Consider the following 18951-nt stretch of genomic DNA (forward strand, 5'->3'; position numbering starts at 1 on the left):
ACGACTATCGCGATAAAATGTTACGCCTCTGCCTACCCCTTAAAAGGGGAAAAGGTGTGATGCTATATATATCTATGTAAGTAGATTCAAGCAAACCTAACGCAAAAACACAACTGATATATATTTCGATCATACTACAACTATCGCGCTGTGGTGTTACACCTCTGCCTACCCCTGAAAAGGGGAAAAGGTGTGATGCTATATATATGTAGGTATGTATCTAAGACCTAGAGTCAATTAAACCCAACCCAAAAACATAACTGAATGTTTCACACACAGTACGACTATCGCGATAAAATGTTACGCCTCTGCCTACCCCTGAAAAGGGGAAAGGTGTGATGCTATATATATCTATGTAAGAAGTAGATTCAAGCAAACCCTAACGCAAAAACACAACTGATATATTTCGATCATACTACAACTATCGCGCTGTGGTGTTACATCTCTGCCTACCCCTAAAAAGTGGAGAAGGTGTGATGCTATATACATATACGTATGTATCTAAGACCTAGAGTCAATTAAACCCAACCCAAACACATAACTGAATGTTTCACACACAGTACGACTATCGCGATAAAATGTTACGCCTCTGCCTACCCCTGAAAAGGGGAAAAGGTGTGATGCTATATATATGTAGGTATGTATCTAAGACCTAGAGTCAATTAAACCCAACCCAAAAACATAACTGAATGTTTCACACACAGTACGACTATCGCAATAAAATGTTACGCCTCTGCCTACCCCTGAAAGGGGAAAAGGTGTCGATGCTATATATATCTATGTAAGTAGTAGATTCAAGCAAACTTAACGCAAAAACACAACTGATATATTTCGATCATACTACAACTATCGCGCTGTGGTGTTACATCTCTGCCTACCCCTAAAAAGTGGAGAAGGTGTGATGCTATATACATATACGTATGTATCTAAGACCTAGAGTCAATTAAACCCAACCCAAAAACATAACTGAATGTTTCACACACAGTACGACTATCGCGCTACCCCTAAAAAGTGGAGAAGGTGTGATGCTATATACATATACGTATGTATCTAAGACCTAGAGTCAATTAAACCCAACCCAAAAACATAACTGAATGTTTCACACACAGTACGACTATCGCGATAAAATGTTACGCCTCTGCCTACCCCGGACACGAGGAAAAGGTGTTATGCTGTATGTATAAGTATGTGAGAAGTACAGTCAACCAAACTCAATGCAAAAACATAACTAAATACGTCACAGGAAAGCTTTAATTTTAAAAACAAACTACCGAAGCGATGTTAAAAAAAATGTTATGGGACCAATCTGGAGAGAAATTCTTTTGAATAAAAAAATAATTTTCCAAATCGTTTCATAAATGAGCGAGTTCTGAGGTAACAAACATACAAAAAAAAAAATCACGTCGATTTCATAACCTCCTCGTTTTATTGAAGTCGTTTAAAAAGAGCATTTTGCAGATGTGGTTTTGATCTTTGGGACCGTCGATATATCGAAATCCGTGAAATTTAGGGCATTTGAGGGTATGGGCAGGGAATGTAATTTGTGTTACCATGCGGGCCGTCATTGTCGTCCAGGAGTCCGACGTCGGTGCCGGAGTCCGCGGCGCTGTCGGGCTCCTCCACGTCTCCGGCAAACTCGTCGGCCTCAGGCTCTGGGGAAATATTTCATAACATATTAGCTTTAGATTTGACAAAGATTCAGTGAGTGCTGCCATAGGTTAAAATCACTGGCGATGTAGATGGTAGATGGTAGTGTTTTTTTGGGGGAGCGGTCGTATCTCTTACCATCAGGCGAGCAGCATGCTCGGCTCATCATTCAACATAAATAAAAAAAATTGTTGCCATGTAGGTCTAGTGGCAGTCCACATTGTTTAAGAACTGTGACCGTTATGGGGTTGACCTCTGACACATCTCGGAGGCCATGTATATTATTATAGGCACCCACTTACCATAAGGTAACATACCTGTGTACCCTGAGTGTTAAGAAATACCCTTAATCTCAAGTAAACTTACTTACCATCGGATAATGGTTGTTGCTTTTCATTGTTTGCCTTCACCAGTCGTGGTATCTTTGAGTTGTGGCCGTGGACTCTGGGCAAATTCGACTATAAAAACACAAAAAGTATAACATTGATTAGGCAATAAATACATATTATGTATTATCTCCTTAGCACGTCTAAATCCTTTGCCGACGTAAAACGTGGCTTATTGATTACATAATCTGCCTAAATTCAGAAATTGGTCTCATGGAACATTGTGGCGAAGGCGCCTAGGTACCCGCTGCGCCCTCGTCGCCAAAGGTGGCTCCGTGTCGGGTACTGCTTGCTTAAAGAGCCTCGGGGATACCACGTCTTTCTCATATTTAAAAGAAAAAAATAACTATCTTATTGTAATATTTTATAATTAATATACAATTTTCCTTAAAAACGAGGCGCCGCGCCGCGCTCGTGCTTTAATCACAGCGTGCGCGGATTACAGATGCAGCGCTTCAGTCGTGAATAAAAACAAGAAATAATTTTCGCTATTAATATAATAAGTATGTAATTTTTTTATTTTAATATTTCTTACTATTGAATGGCTGCACGCTATACCCTATGCTAATTTACTAGTAAGTCGGAAACCTCGTCATGAGAATAACAAGTTACTACGAAAATGTAAAACAATATACTGTTAATGCTAAAATCAACTACCGCTGAAAATCTATCGGATCATAACAATATTATAAAATACCAAATTCATAAGACATAATAATTCGTGTTAATAAAATACAAGCATCAGAGTGTATTGTGATCGTGCACTTTATTGCAAGCGCGGTGCGCCTGATCAATATCGCATAGCAAAGTGGGCGGTTCGGCCATTTGCAATATTTTCATTTTTCCCGCTATAATTAAGAGTTAACTTAGGATGGATTATTAAAGCCTCAAAACTAGTAGTGATTCTTCTCTTATGACGTGTGTTTGTGGATGGTGAAGGACACTTAACATAAAGTGATGCACATGTGCCATCCTGTTCTATAAATAAATAATGTAGCTTACACAGAGGCTTTTCTCCTTAGCGCCTGCTTTACGTAAACTGAAAATTCAATCGACGCATGAAATTGCTAATAGTGCAAAGACGCACTCTTGTTTATGAACTAAGCGATCATCGTGGCTCGAGCACACAACTGATAACGGTCAAACAGACGGTCCTGGAACTATGGAGGGTGTGTCGTGTGTTGGCCATAAATTACCGATCGACACAGGACGGCCTTGAAACTCTGTACTGTCTACTTATTGTAGACCTACTGTCATACACGATATGGGCCATCATCGAACTCAGTATCTGAGTACACTGCATAAACATGTGAGGGTGTAAACTTATTTTTATGGTAATTCTCAAGTAATACTCATATAATAATTGCAGTACCTAAACTACGATTAAAATACAGAAAATTATACGTAAGATAATAAAGGTAATGCAAGAAACTTATTGATTAATTTATTTAAATATTTTTGCGTAACTCTAATCAATAAAATTACACACAGTAAAACAGATGAAGTTAAATAATGCATTAAAATGTAACTGTTCAAATATTGCATGGTTCACCGCATCTAGAATTACCTAAGTAGAATATTTGTGCTCCGCGCTAACTTACACTTTTATGCACTATTTTGCAAATCTTTTGAATAATTGTTGAATTAAATAATATAGGTATGGGGTTATAGTTACTCACCAGATGTTTCGGCACTATTAAGCTCTCTTCTAGCGGTTTGTCGTGCACTCTATTTTGAGACTACAAATTTAGGCGCGAACACGCGCGCTGGGCGCGATTTTCTGGTTTTATTCACTTTTTTAGGAATTTCATTCACAAATTCGAAACTTGATTGCTGTCCCGCCATTATTTGGTTTTAAAAATGTGTCAATGGGTTAATGAAACAATAGTTTAATTAAATGTTATCGGAATGCGACTGTCTTTTGGTTGAGCAGACACTGTAATGACTGATAGTCATCGCGCCGCACGCGCCGAATATGCCGCGGCGCCGCGCCCTCCACCACACCTCTCCGCATCGCTGTGATTGGTCGCTGTGCATCGCGCCCTACTACAGCTGAACTCTACGTTTTCCAAGTCTGCATCTCCGCTCTAACTGGCGCGGTGGCATGTCTCCATTGCGTGGTTTATAAAACTAGTAAACCTCATTGTACCTTATGCCAATAATAATTAGGTACATCTTTACGTATTTGAATTATTAAGTTCGCGTTGAAAGCTAAAACGTGTATTTTTTTATACAACCGCGTGATGAGAAGAGCGTTGGCCGCATGGTAGAGCCACGCGTAGACATCTGCAAATTATTGCAAATTATTGCAAATTTTTCTGGCCCGTAGTTAGGATGATGGGGATGAGCCCAGAGGATCGGGACATCTTGAAAATGCCGCCACGGTATCCCTTGCCTGTCGCAAAAGGTGATTAAACAAGCCTTGAAAGCTGTGACGAGTACTGCTATTACTAGAATAATGAAGCGGCTTCGAGATAGACTACATTGCGGGCAGTTAGTGTCCCACAGTCGTAATACTCACCAATAAAGTTTGATCGCGTTTTCGGGAGAGATCTTTAGCCCCTTCATGCAGAGTACTCGCCAAGTCCGTAATATTTTAGGATTAAAATACATATTATATTATAATAATAATATCTGCCTTGTATTATATACTGTCCTACTGTTGGGCACGGACCTCTTCTACTACTGAGAGGGATTAGGCCTTAGTTCACCACGCTGGCCTAGTGCGGATTGGTAGACTTCACACATTCCTATAGAGAATTTCTGAGGTTTGCAGGTTTCCTCACGATGTTTTTTTCCTTCACCGTTAAAGCAAGCGGCAATTCACAAAGAATACACACATAAGTTTAGAAAAGTGAGAGGTGTGTGTCCTTGGGATTTCAATCTGCGGACATTCGACTCGACAGAGCGATCCACACCCAACTAAGCTATCGCCGCTATATATATGTATGATATTATTATGAATTCATAAAAATACCTATTTTAGGGGATGGGGCTTGCCCATACCGGGTTATTGAGGCTAATAAATAATTTATTAAAAATCAATCTCACTTCGACGCGTATTTTTAAAAATATCTTTTATCTCGGAACTCAGTAGTTTATTAACCGATTTGGAAAATATTTTTTATCTGAAACAATTTACTTCCAAATTAGTCCCATAATATTTTTTCTGAATTGGTTTAGTAGTTTGGTTCCTCAATTAAAACGAATGCTATAAGTATAAACAACCGAGTTGGCCGCCGCTGTATAGAAAACATTAGTCTTAGCATTCCAAGGTTTCGTAACGATATATTGCACAACTAGATTGCATTTTAACCATATTTTAAGATTTGATCTCAGTGGGAAGTGGGAAAGTTGTTATAAAACTGTACAAGCACAATAATTTAAAAGATATGCCAACACTGTAGGGGTTTGTTTTGTGATATATTCAGACCGCTGCTGGAGACGAGTGACCACTGACCTGTACGACTGAGAGGTGTGTAGTACATATTACATAATCTGCATTACGTTCGTCAGTAACATTAGCATTCATGGAATAATGGCAATTAAAGAAGGTCACAATATCCATCAATTGGAATACAACAGTGCTTGCATGTTGGTGCCATGGTGGTTATGTGTCACAGTGGGCATGCGCCGCGTGATTCACGTTACGTCATAGCTATAACATGCCGAGCTTTCTGTATGTATCTGATATTATAACGAGTATTCATACACAAAAAAACTTGTTAATATTATAAATGTGAATGTTTCTATTCGATAGAAATACGCAGAAACCGCTGAACGGATTTGGATGAAATTCGACAAACGGATAGACATGTCCCAGATAAACACAATATAGTAATTTGTTCCTGTTTTTCAAATCGGATTTTTTAATAGATGGTGCTGTGGATTGCTACAGTGACGTACAAAGCTACGAGTAAACTCAGTATAATACTCTGCGTGAATCCGCGCCGCGCCTCTGGGCGTGCGCTGGCGGGCGAATCAGCTAAACACCGATCGCGTTACGAGAAATGATTGCAATTTATTGCAGATAAAGCTAATTAACAAAACAATGGTTTCCTGGTTGATTTTACTCTTTGTATGTACTCTCGCCCATTCTATGTGTGGGTAAGTGGTCTATATCGCTAACCGTTACCTTAGTGGTTTTACTTACTTGTACCTACTTAGAAATTACCTTTACTTTTTAAAACAAAATGTCTTTGCAACTGTCGCGGCTCAGTAAAAGTTACGCCTTTAGCTATCAGTCATTTAAAAAGTGCAGATGGGTGAGACCGAAACAAGTTGAATAAAACAATGATACGCGACTCAGGACCACGTGGAAAGTCGTAGTTCCAGTACCTATAAGTACCCTGGTGTGTTTTCCGGGATAAGTAGCTTTGCTCTTAATGTTAATCCAGTATACGGTCTATCTGTATGAAAATTTTCATCCAAATTCTAGGTTTTAAAATATCAGTTTATAATATTAGCAAAAGGTTGTAAGTACACAAGATGTAACCACAACTTAATATGCCTCAATATTAATATAATATCGCTGTCTTTATGATTACGTAATCTTGAGTCCCGCTACATTTGTTTAATCTTGCAACGATGTGCACTGACTTCGCGCACGCTGAAATCACTGTAAAATAACTCAAAGCACTCAGATCATTTACAAACAATGAAGTTCACTTTTATGACTAATACACTGTAGAATTTAATTTACTGTTTTTTTCGAAACATACATATTATACGTATGAAACATTTCTGTAGCATTTAGAAAGCAATATAAAAATATAAAAATTACAACAATTAGCGAAGTCAATCTTTTCTGTGATGTGAGATGTAGTAGGTACTACTGCAGGTCGCATTTTATTTTTACCTTTTTTCGTATTTTTCACTGTTGATTTATTGTATGTCATTAACTGAATAGTTACATACGTTTCATAAAAACATTGAATTTCAATTCTACTGTTTATAAGTAACAGGATTAAATTAATATTTTTCTCCAAACCGATATGAGAAATCTCGGTCGTAATGTCAAGTTGCCAAGTGTTTTGTTACGTTGTAGGGGAAAAGTATTGTGGACATCAAATTTATCTTATTGCTTATGTATTTCATGATTAATTTGCCGCGATAAACTGAAGTATATACTATATAGGATACTATATATAAAAATCCAAACCTCGGGCCTACAAACCCTGGGTGTGGTATTTGTGTTTGATGCCACAATAGGGTCGTCTATTAAATCATGGGACAGAATAGACATGGCGAAAAGTGACTACACTAATTGGCCTTCTGCGTATCCTTTCGGGGTTAAAAGGCGTGAATGTGTATTTGCGCACCTTAATTGCGTCATTCTACGGACATAAGACGCTAATGTGCTCGATCGGACGGTCGTTTGGACTATAACACTAATACTATACACTTATACCCTACAGCTATTCAATTATAATGCCAAAAATCTTAATCGATAAGGTGATTAGTCTCATGAAATCTTCGAAGCTTGAAGTAGCGTTGGGCACGTGGGCATGGCGGCGTGAGCCGTGAGTGGTGACGGTACAATTAAGCCAATAACAGAGGCCACGCCTCTATATGCCGTCATGCCGCGCCGTGAGCGTTGTAAAATTGTGCTCTGTGAACAGTTCATGAGGCCAGGGGCGTAGATACGTTTGGTTAGGTAGTAAAGAGCACCGGGGCCCCTGAGGCCAAGGGACCTGTGGACCCTTAGCTAAAACTCAAAATGAACTCGCTATTTTTTTAGTTCACCACCATGTAAAAACTAACAATGCAATCCCCACCATGCACCATGTAAAAACTAAAAACTAACAAATCAATTGTAAACGTTAATCTTGATTACATTAATTAGTAATCGCAATTACGTAATCACTTCTGCGAGTGTATTTCACGTTAGTTTATGTTTGAAAAACGGACTGTTTTAAAAATATAATCAAAAGTGTAAGTATATAGCCTAAAATCTCGTTTTGAAAGTTTTCCGAAAGTTTCATTTAAATTTAATTTGAATTTGGATTTTTGTCTGAATGAATTATATTTATATTTTCTATTCGTTATTTTGTAATACAATTACTTTTCCCCTAACTGTGTCTATCGGTAGCTCCTGGTGGCACGTTCGCCTACAACACGCCTGAATACAAATATATGTACCTTTATTAGGATATTAATCATTAAAGTAATATACATCGAAATATAAATTATGAGGGTAAAGTGCAGTGCTGCGCAGTAATTTGTATTTTAACTTTCATATTTGCTAGTTTACAGTTGATGCAAGCGCGGCGCCTACGACCTACCCCAACACGTCTAGTCATACTGGTGCAAATAATTACACATTGTGGCCGAACACGAACATTTTGTAACTGAAACACGTGAGTGTGTGTGTCTAGAATTGGCATTAGGACTTCAAAACCACGGTAACACGTTTATGCAAGGTGATGCAATGATGGACCGTCTGGGCCGTAGCCCCGCGTGACGCTATCGCTTCCGATCCGATTAGATATGCTTTTACGTATTGTTGCGAATGCTGCGCCGCGCCGCGCCGTCTCCTTACCCCCTATAAATACGGATACATATATGAGTGCCCTGATTAACACAGAGGACTTCAATAGGAATCAGTCGCGATACCGAAAATATTTTTTAATTTTAATTAGATAATTATAATTAATCAGTTTACAATATAAAAGCTCATATCCGGTCGAGCCATTGCTCGACCGGATATGAGCTTTTATATTGTGGATGAAACGCGTAAAAAAAGAAATAGAAACGTAAAGAGTGTGCGGCCGGCGCGCGCGCCGCCCAACATCGTGATCACAAAGCCGTGTGCGCGACGAAACGCCGCCGTGAAGCAGCGGCCACGAGCTCATAGAGCTGGAAAATATTTGGTGAGTACCTACTACCTACACTATAAATGTTTCGAAGGACAGTGTAAGCAATTACAATAAAGTTTTTAGGCCATAGTATAATACAGTACACATATCTTTGATGAATTCATTGCGCTACGTATTTATTACAGTTTATTTTTTTAGTGACAATTTGTTTGAAACTGGTAAGGGATGTATTACCTTCTGGCCTCCAAGCTTTAGAATTTTGTTGTTTACATAGTTGAGTAGCTTTCTACGAACCTATATAGACCGGTACGTATACCAGTGTACGGCGAAATTAAATACTGTTGTAATTATCTGTAATCCGATTATGTTCACAGTAATTGCAATCAATCGTTAATTGAGATTACAATAATAAAATTATTAATCGTAGTACAACATGATAACTTCTGTAAGCGCGTTTCACGTTTGTTCGTGTTTGAAGAGAGTTGTCCTAAAATCTAATTTAAAGTATAGGTAAGTATATCGCACAGAAACTGAATTGTAGCGTTTCCTGAGTCTATTTTTAACTAAAAAATGTTGTTGAAAATCTGATTACGTACTAAAATAAAAAACCTAAATGTATGTTATGTACAATTTCTTAGTTTATTTAACTTTCTTTAAATGTATAATAAAAAAGTAATATTAACCAATCAGGATTACAAAAATATAATAGTTAATCCAATTATAAATTACTACCTTTTGCCCGCGGCTTCGCCCGCGTTATAAAGTTTTTTCGGGCTAAAGTTTTCCGTTATAAAAATCACGCTATATATTTTCCCGGGAGCCTATGTTCTTCCCAGGGTCTCAAACTGTCTCCATACCAAATTTTATCCTAATACGTTGGATAGTTTTTGAGTTTAACACGTTCGGGCAGACCGATGCAGCAGGGGACTTTGTTTTATGATATATTTTTGTAGAACTTTTTAAGAGGAACAATCCCGTCATACATTATTGTTGCATAACTTTAACCGTTTAAGCAGCGCACGCAACAGAAGCTCTCAAAACTAATAAATTGTCCCCGTTTTTGCATCATGTTTCATTACTGCTCCGCTCCTATTGGTCATAGCGTGACGATATATAACCTATAGCACTCCAGGAACAAAGGGCTATCCAACACAAAAATATTTTTCAGTTCGAACCGGTAGTTCCTGAGATTAGCGATTACTGCTCCGCTCCTATTGGGCATAGCGTGATGATATATATATAGCCTATAGCATTCCAGGAACAAAGGGCTATCCAACACCAAAAGAATTATTCAGTTCAAACTCCTAGTTTCTGAGATTAGCCATTACGGCTCTGCTCCTATTGGTCATAGCGTGATGATATATAGCCTATAGCTCACCACGAACAAAGGGCTATCCAACCCAAAAATATTTTTTCAGTTTGGATCGGTAGTTCCTGAGATTAGCCATTACTGCTCCGCTCCTATTGTGTATAGCGTGATGATATATAGCCTATAGCACTCCATGAACAAAGGGCTATCCAACGCAAAAAGAATTTTTCAGTTCGGACCGGTAGTTCCTGAGATTAGCCATTACTGCTCCGCTCCTATTGGGTATAGCGTGATGATATATAGCCTATAGCATTCCACGAACATAGGGCTATCCAACGCAAAAAGAATTTTTCAGTTTGGACCGGTAGTTCCTGAGATTAGCGCGTTCAAACAAACAAACAAACAAACAAGCTCTTCAGCTTTATATAATAGTATAGATATAATAAAATTTGTAATCATAATCGTTAATTTTAATCTAATTACATATTGCCCAATCCTGGTAAATAGTATGGGAGAAGTTTTGTCTGATTTAAATTGAATTGAGCACTAGTAAGTACTGTGTAGAGTCCGGCGTAGAGCTGCTTTCCTTGCGTTCGTACATACAATCACAATTTGTCAGACACAGCCGCAGCCGACTGCAGCGCGCCGACGCTCTGTGTCATTGTGTGCGTGAATGGGCGGGGACAACACGCTATTTTGTACTTGCCACGTGTTGGGTGCTCGTCACTAGGCCCTACCCATCAGTAGCGAACCGTCCATAAAAAAATAAAAAAATAATAAAAATGCTTTATTCATCACGTAGGCGAACATAGTTACACTTATGACAAGTCAAGGTACATGAGAATATTTAATTATTACTTAATTAAATTAGCTTATATAAACTAAGACAATTTATATTGAAAATAAAATAAATGAAAAATATACTTAGTAAACAAAGAAGCCAGCTCGGGCTGGCAGGGAAGAAAGAAAACAACCATACAACCCGGTTCCTACCGGCTTCCCTTTTAATTTTATTTACATCTGTCTTAGTTTTTGTTCCCTGTTAAGGGGTGGTTTTCCTGTACGCCGACGCCCCACCCCCCCCTCCAAAAGTTATGTAACTCTAAAGTTAAATTACTTTTCTAATATTCGCAATTATTTTACGGAAAATACCGGAAAGTCGCTAAAACACCTTCGTTATTCTTTTAAAATAAAAAGAAATCAATGTTACATAACGCTTTGTATGAATCAACCCCCCCCCCCTCTAGCCCCTGTAACGTATCGTAACGTTTTACAAGACCCCCCCTCCCCCCAAATTGCGTCACGTAATACTTGAGCAGCCCCTAAATTGATCGCGACATGTTACCTAAACCAATTTTATTTTTGCCTCAGGCTACCTTTTGAAAAATTTCACCCTCTACCACTGCTACTACATTGCCATAATAATATTATTATAAGTAGCGATATACTTACATCTATAACAAATGCAAAAGTTCATCAAAATGTTCCGACGTTAGGATGCTTGTTAGAAGTAAAGGCAGAAACAGCTGAACGGTTTTTGGTACAGGGTTAGGCCTTGTCTTGGATTACCACATAGACTTTTTACTCCAGTAGCATGCGTCCATGGGGAAATCATGAAGTTTTTAGTCTGGTTTTATAAATAGATGGCACTAGCGTCATACAGGTGGCGCTAAGTCGCCGCTGTGTTTTATGAACTTTTATAGTGAGAAAGGGTCTTCACGCGGGCGACTAACTAAGTAATACTTTAGCAGACATAAGCGAGATAAAAAAATGTACGACCGCGTGACGTCATAGTTTACTATTTAAACGTGTTTCAATATTACTATAGACGAATATGTACAATCACCAAAGTTGGCGGTCGACCACCCTAAGGGTCAAAATAACTTGGCAAATTTGTTTTACTACGTTTGGGAGGCGGGGTTTGGGATCGATTGCATAGATCGATATCAGTCGTAAGTCTGCTGGCTACCTGCAATGACGTTACGTAACACAACCAAACCGCTGCTGAGTGTATAATAGAAAACGAAATTAAAATTGATGCGCGCACGTCTATGCTATGACGATAATTCCTATATTTGTAAGATGCATATCGTCGGCGTAAGGAACGTAATAACAAAAGTTTTATAGTTTGGAGACAATCGCGATTTACAGTGTTTATATTGTTAAATTTTTTGGCATTATTTTTTAATAAATAAGAAACGACATTATGTTAATTATTTTATATCATATTATATGCCTGATTACCTTCTTTTTAACTTTTAACAAACCAAACTTTTATGTTGTATTAAAAAATAATCATTTTAAAGCAATTTCCGCCATATTTGTCACAACTATATTTTGTTAGTAAATTATGATTAGCTACTTTTTAAGCCGATTTTTTAGTTTTCGGTCTCTTTAAACCCATAGTCTATAATTAATTTATTAAATAAATTCAATGGCTGCATAATATTATGATTGAATTTTGAATCGTAAAAATTTAAACTGTTCAGTTTATTCAATTCGTTCAATACTTAATTCATATTATAATAATAAATCATAGTTAATAGATTTCATTATTTGAATTGTTATTTTATTTTATTTCAAAAACTTAGACGATAACATTTTATTCCAATCTCTGTATTTACAAATATTATGTATTAACATTAAAGTTAAAATAATTGACCTAAAATTATTAGCTTCTTGGAGATATTGTTTTTTATTTCCTCTTAATGATCTTTTTTATCTTAAATATGAATAGTTTTTGAGTTAATAACGAAATACCTTTTTTTCATCCTAATTTGAACTATTTAACACCTTTTTGAAGTAGTTAATTGGTCTATTTATCGATATGCAGCGATTATTATTTATTGAATTTGAGGCGAGTTTAAAGATTTTATGTGTAGGTGGTAATATGCTTTTATTAGAGTAATATTGAAAGGCCAACATTTTTATTGCTGCAGATGTTGTTTGAAAAGAATAAATATATCACATAAAAATGGTTTGTTAAAGAGCGCATTTTTTATCAATGTTTGTATTGACACCGGTCTTACGTGGACGCATTTATCGTTAAACTGAGTCGATTGTTATGCTATTGAATTTAGAGGCATTTAAAGATTATAAGTGTAGGCGTAGATTTGAATTCTTATTACAGTAGTATTTGCAAGGCTAACATTTTATTGCTGCACATGTCCAGTTTGTAAATTTTAGTTACTTTCTTTAGCCAATTATTTAGTTTTCGCTGAGTTAAAACCCAAAGTCTATAATCAACTTACAGTTATGGATTTTTTACCGATTTAATAGCTGCATATTATGATTGAATTTTGAATTATATAAATTACTTAAACAGCTTATTTAATTCGTTAAATCATTCACATAATCATAAATTATTGTTATTCGTTTCATTATTAGAAATTATTATATTTTTTCTCAATTGTTTTTATGCTTTTTTGAACATTTTATTTACTTTTAAAGGACATGTCCGTTTTTTGTATGGGCGCTGGTTTTATGTTTCGAATAAATTCCAACCAACCTCAAACTTATTGAATAATAATGTGCCAAAAATTAGTAACTTGGAGTCATTAAATAATAATTTTAGACCCTTCATTGATAAGAAAAATAAGAAAGAAAAGTCATGGCTGAGTAATTCATACAAATAATTTCACGATTCGTCAAAAGATATAACTACCTGTTTTTTTTTTACATAAGTAAGTGTTATTATTATCATTTACGGATATAAAGGGAAAAATTTTAAAAATAAGAAAATTTGAAAAAAAAAATATTTGCAGTAAGTAATTATTTTCAGAGATTACTTAACTTTTTTCGGGATGCCTTCCAAATGTAATAACGTTTATATTTGCAGAGTTCATTTTAAGTGTAATATTTAAAGTAAATAATTTTTTTTAAATCTCACAATCAAATCTTTCAAATAAAATGATTTATTTCAATAGGCTCGTTTTGTGAACCAGTCGATGAGGCTCACGCACATATCGCTATGATATATAATTATCAAAAGTTAAAATCGAATATAGTAGATAATATATTTGCAACACCAATAAATAATGAGATACACATGTAAAATGAAATTTCGTAGAAAGTCTATGTAAATAAAACACATTTTTTGTTACTTCAGTGATATGATTTAATTGTATTCATTACAAGTTTGATACGCTCAGCAGGCAGGTTGAGTAGAGTGTGCGCTCTGGATCGGTTGGCGATGAAGCTCTCATCCGCATCCTAGTGTATACATCGAGGGACAGTGGTTCTCTGTAATACAATTAAATTATATATTAATTACTAAAATCTATTATTCTAATAATATTTTAACGTAATGACTACAGTGCCAAAATAATAAAATTTATATGGGAGCAGAACGCCAGTGCGGCCGACACAAAATACGTGGGTCAAGTACGAAATAATCCAAATTAAGTAAAAAATCAGCTCTGTTTTCCATAATTGCACACATTTTATTGAGATAAAAATCCCAAATTTGCATTAAATCGGATTGTAATTCTACTTTAATTCAGTGCTACATATTATGTAGTTGTAAAAGAAACAATAATAACAGAAACCTCTGGGTTAAACTGGGTGGGACTTAAACGTCTATAAGCGGATCTTACAAACGCGCCGACATAGTTAAACTCTAGTAAGAAATCATATTACCACTACTTAAAATCTTTAAACTCGTCTAAATTCAATAAACAATGGACGCCGCTTTCCGATAAAGGCGTCGACATGGAACCGGGTTAACAAAAACATAAAAAATGTCGTCCTCTAACAAAGACCCTTTTTATGTGAAATCTTTACACTTTTTTAAACTGCACATGTGCAGCAATAAAAATGTTGGCTATGCAATATTACTGTAATAAAAACAAATTATCGCCTATCCATAAATTATTTATACTCGTCTATATTTTTGGCATTAAATAAAAATTATTAATAAAGGAGATAGAATTTCGGGCGTCTTCTTCTTTAAATTGGAAATTTCCTCCTTATTTCTTAAATAAGGAGGATTTAAATTGGAAATTTCCTCCTTATTTCTTATTTTTAAGTTATCGAAGAACCTCTTTATCCTCTTAATAACAATTGTATTTTTTAAGTGCCAATGAACACTAAAGATTATTTTTCTAGACGTCATGTTATCCAAATCGAATGAGCTATCACTCATATTTTTAGATCTTTATAATAAATAAATTGACACCTTTTTGAGCTTATTGACTGGACTAAAAGGCTTACCGGCCTGTCTTAATATATTCCCAACATTAAATTAGAGTTTACTATTAAAAGTTGACGGTAAAAGTTACGCTTAATGCTACTGCTGTTTCAATATCGAAAACTCTGAATTTTTAACTGGGATCAAGAAAAGATAGGTAACACCTATAAGTATAGTGAGTATACCCGTCGAAGTAGCTTATTTTTGCATTGAGTACTTTTAAGTTTTCAAATTATATTTCTTTTCAATATTTTGACATTTGATTATTCGTAAAGCAACTTAAATAACATACTACATAGATTACTACAAGTATGATCAATAGCACTATGTTAATTTTTGGCAAAAAAACACACAATGACTAATGATATTTGACCCTACGATAGATAGGATAACTTAAGGATTAATATAAAATATAATAAGTAGCATATTGAAGTCTGTTTTACACAATTAAAGGAATAAGTATTCATCAAAACTCAATAATATTATAATTATATTTAAAAGAGCTTAAAATGGTGGTTTATGTTGGCTTTAAATATAATTAATTATTATGACCAATAATTAAAAAAGCCATAAACCGCGATTTTCTCAAAACTGCAAAATTTTAATTATTAGTTCTCTGCCCTGACGATATTTTTCCCACGCATATTAACGTCCACTAGTTAAAATTAATATTAAAATATTATATAGTATAGTATGACTGATTTACTTACTGTAATATTTAATTCCCGGAATATATAATCCATGGTGCAGTAGTCACATGACGGGTCGGCGACTAAGTAATTAAGAGTCCAGTAAACGAACATAAGTCTACGTAGTGGCAAGATATCGGTGTCCGTAAACGAAAAAATAATTGTGAGCAAAATACTACTGGTACTCAATAGTTGCGTGCGCGTCGTCAATCAGTAAAATACAACTAAAGTAAACAATAATAGTTATCTGCTGTTCCTTTCGCACATCTCCAAAACTGTCGTAATTGGTGAAATATGAGACAGGGGCGTGTCTAAATATCTCGGGACATTAGACCGGTCAAGCAAAATGTGTTTGGAAGTGTACTAGCACCAACTTGTCCGATTGTACATAGTACATATCTATACTATTATATAAAGCTGAAGAGTTTGTTTCTTTGTTTGTTTGTTTGTTTGAACGCGCTAATCTCAGGAACTGCCGGTCCAAACCGAAAAATTCTTTTTGCGTTGGATAGTCCTTTGTTCGTGGAGTGCTATATTCTATATATCTTCACGCTATACCCAATAGGAGCGGAGCAGTAATGGCTAATCTCAGGAACTATCGGTCCAAACTGAAAAATTATTTTTGCGTTGGATAGCCCTTTGTTCGTAGAGTGCTATAGGCTATATATCATCACGCTATATTCAATAGGAGCGGAGCAGTAATGGCTAATCTCAGGAACTACCAATTCGAACTGAAAAAATCTTTTTGGGTTGAATAGTCCTTTGTTTGTGGAGTGCTTAAAGTCATATATCATCACGCTATGACCAATAGGAGCGGAGCAGTAATGGCTAATCTCAGGAACTACCGGTTTCAACTGAAAAATTCGTTTTGTGTTGGATAACCCTTTATTTGTGGACCGCTATAAGCTATATATCATCACGCTATGACCAATAGGAGCGGAGCAGTAATGGCTAATCTCAGGAACTACCGGCTTTAACTGAAAAAATCTTTTTGTGTTGGATAGCCCTTTGTTCCTGGAGTGCTATAGGCTATATATCATCACGCTATGACCAATAGGAGCGGAGCAGTAATGAAACATGTTGCAAAAACGGGGAAACTTATAAGTGTTGAGAGCTTCCGTTGCCTGCGCTGCGTAAACGGTTAAAGTTATGCAACAATGATGTATGACGGGATGGTTCCACTTTAAAAGTTCAAAAAAATATATTATAAAACAAAGTCCCCCGCTGCATCTGTCTGTCTGAACGTGTGAAACTCAAAACTACACAACGTATTAAGATGAAATTTGGTATGGAGACAGTTTGAGACCCTGGGAAGGACATAGGCTCCCGGGAAACTACTACATTTATAACGGAAAACTTTAGCCTGAAGAACTTTATAACGCGGGCGGAGCCGCGGGCAAAAGCTAGTTATGGATATATGTAAATTATATACCTATACTATTTTGCGCAATAAATAACATTTGCTCTGATTATGAAATAGGCACTTTTTCAGTACTTCGAGTAGTTACTGTTATTGAATTTAATTTCAAATTAATTATAATACTGTATATACTGCATTATAAAATTATCGTAGGTTTAAAAGATTTTATCTGAAATATAAACAAACTAATGGGTTATTTTGTAGATACACTTTGATTTTGTGTGTCACAAAATTATTATCTAAATTAGCAGTTAGAGGCGCAGTTTATAATAAAATGAATTCAACAGAATGGAAACGTGCGCTAATAATGATGTAGGAGCCTATAAAACGTTTGATTGGTTGTTAAACTAATTTTTGCCACATGATTTTGAGGAGGCGCTTGCGAAAACTTCCAGAATGCTCATTTATATCGCACCTTTAGAATAACAATGACGCAAGTGCAAAAAAACCGTTAAATTGACTTTATAATCCACAACGTTTGAAAAGTGACAAACTATCGAATGCAACATCGACTTTCGTGTAATTACCGAAATTCTAAAGGCGCCATATACTTATGTATTTGTCTAAATCGACGTCATAATTATATTGTAACATAGTTCTCCTATTTTCAAACCAGGGTTTTAGTGATTGTAGAGGATGTTCTGTCACGTTTATGTGTTACCTATACTTTTATCTTTTGCCTGTGTTATATCTTATCATTAAACTTTTGTAAACTAAACCCTTAGTTAAATATATTACTTACTGTAGAGACTGCTACTTGTATGCCACTAATCACACTTATTACACACGTCAGTTGAAATAATGCGAATTTCACTTCAAAATGTAATCTAACCGCACAAAACACGGATAATCACGAACACAAATACTTTTAAAACGAGTAACATCTCCAATATCTGTTCACTCACAACGCACCAGTACGGTCTGGTTTGATACTATATTTAGATTTGTTTAAACAAAGTTTGTGCTATCAGCCGTGAGTACCTCTCACAGCGCCGGGAATCGTGATATGACTGTTAAGAATATAAAACTTACGTATGTATGAAAATACAAATTGATTCTTGTAAAATCATTCACAACGACTTAAAATTACTGTTTTTTAAATTTATCACGAGAATTAATTTAAATAAGTACTAAAATGATCAGGGGTCCCCATACTAGACGAAGGCTATATCTTGGGAAACCAATGTTTCAATTACAAAATATAAAAAATCTTTATTTGAATGTGAAAAATAAGTTTTAAACGGAATTTACAAGAAAGATAAAATACTTAGCCGTGTTCCCGACGCCATACCCGTTCAAGGGCATTTGCAATCTGTAACTTCACGGTTATACTCCAAGCGATAAGCAGAGGTGGAATTTGTCGCACCATTCACCACGTTATTCAATACAAATTAAATAAATTTAAATTTGGAATACTCGTGTCTTCTTAAGGCGATACCTCAAGGTCCATTTTCATACATTTTGTTTCACCTGTAATCTGGGTAACTAAACAAG

General features: G+C 35.8%; 1 long non-coding RNA gene across 1 annotated transcript; it reads right to left on the minus strand.

Moving 5' to 3' along the window:
- Positions 1-1517: 1517 nt before the first annotated feature.
- LOC119191085 lies at positions 1518-18397 on the minus strand. Its single transcript, XR_005113376.1, has 3 exons — positions 18200-18397; positions 2018-2105; positions 1518-1652 (listed from the first exon to the last, which is right to left on the minus strand). It is a non-coding gene; the product is annotated as an uncharacterized LOC119191085 (long non-coding RNA).
- Positions 18398-18951: the final 554 nt, after the last annotated feature.

Source organism: Manduca sexta, unplaced genomic scaffold (genome assembly GCF_014839805.1).
Source record: "Manduca sexta isolate Smith_Timp_Sample1 unplaced genomic scaffold, JHU_Msex_v1.0 HiC_scaffold_1014, whole genome shotgun sequence".
Taxonomy (NCBI): domain Eukaryota; kingdom Metazoa; phylum Arthropoda; class Insecta; order Lepidoptera; family Sphingidae; genus Manduca; species Manduca sexta.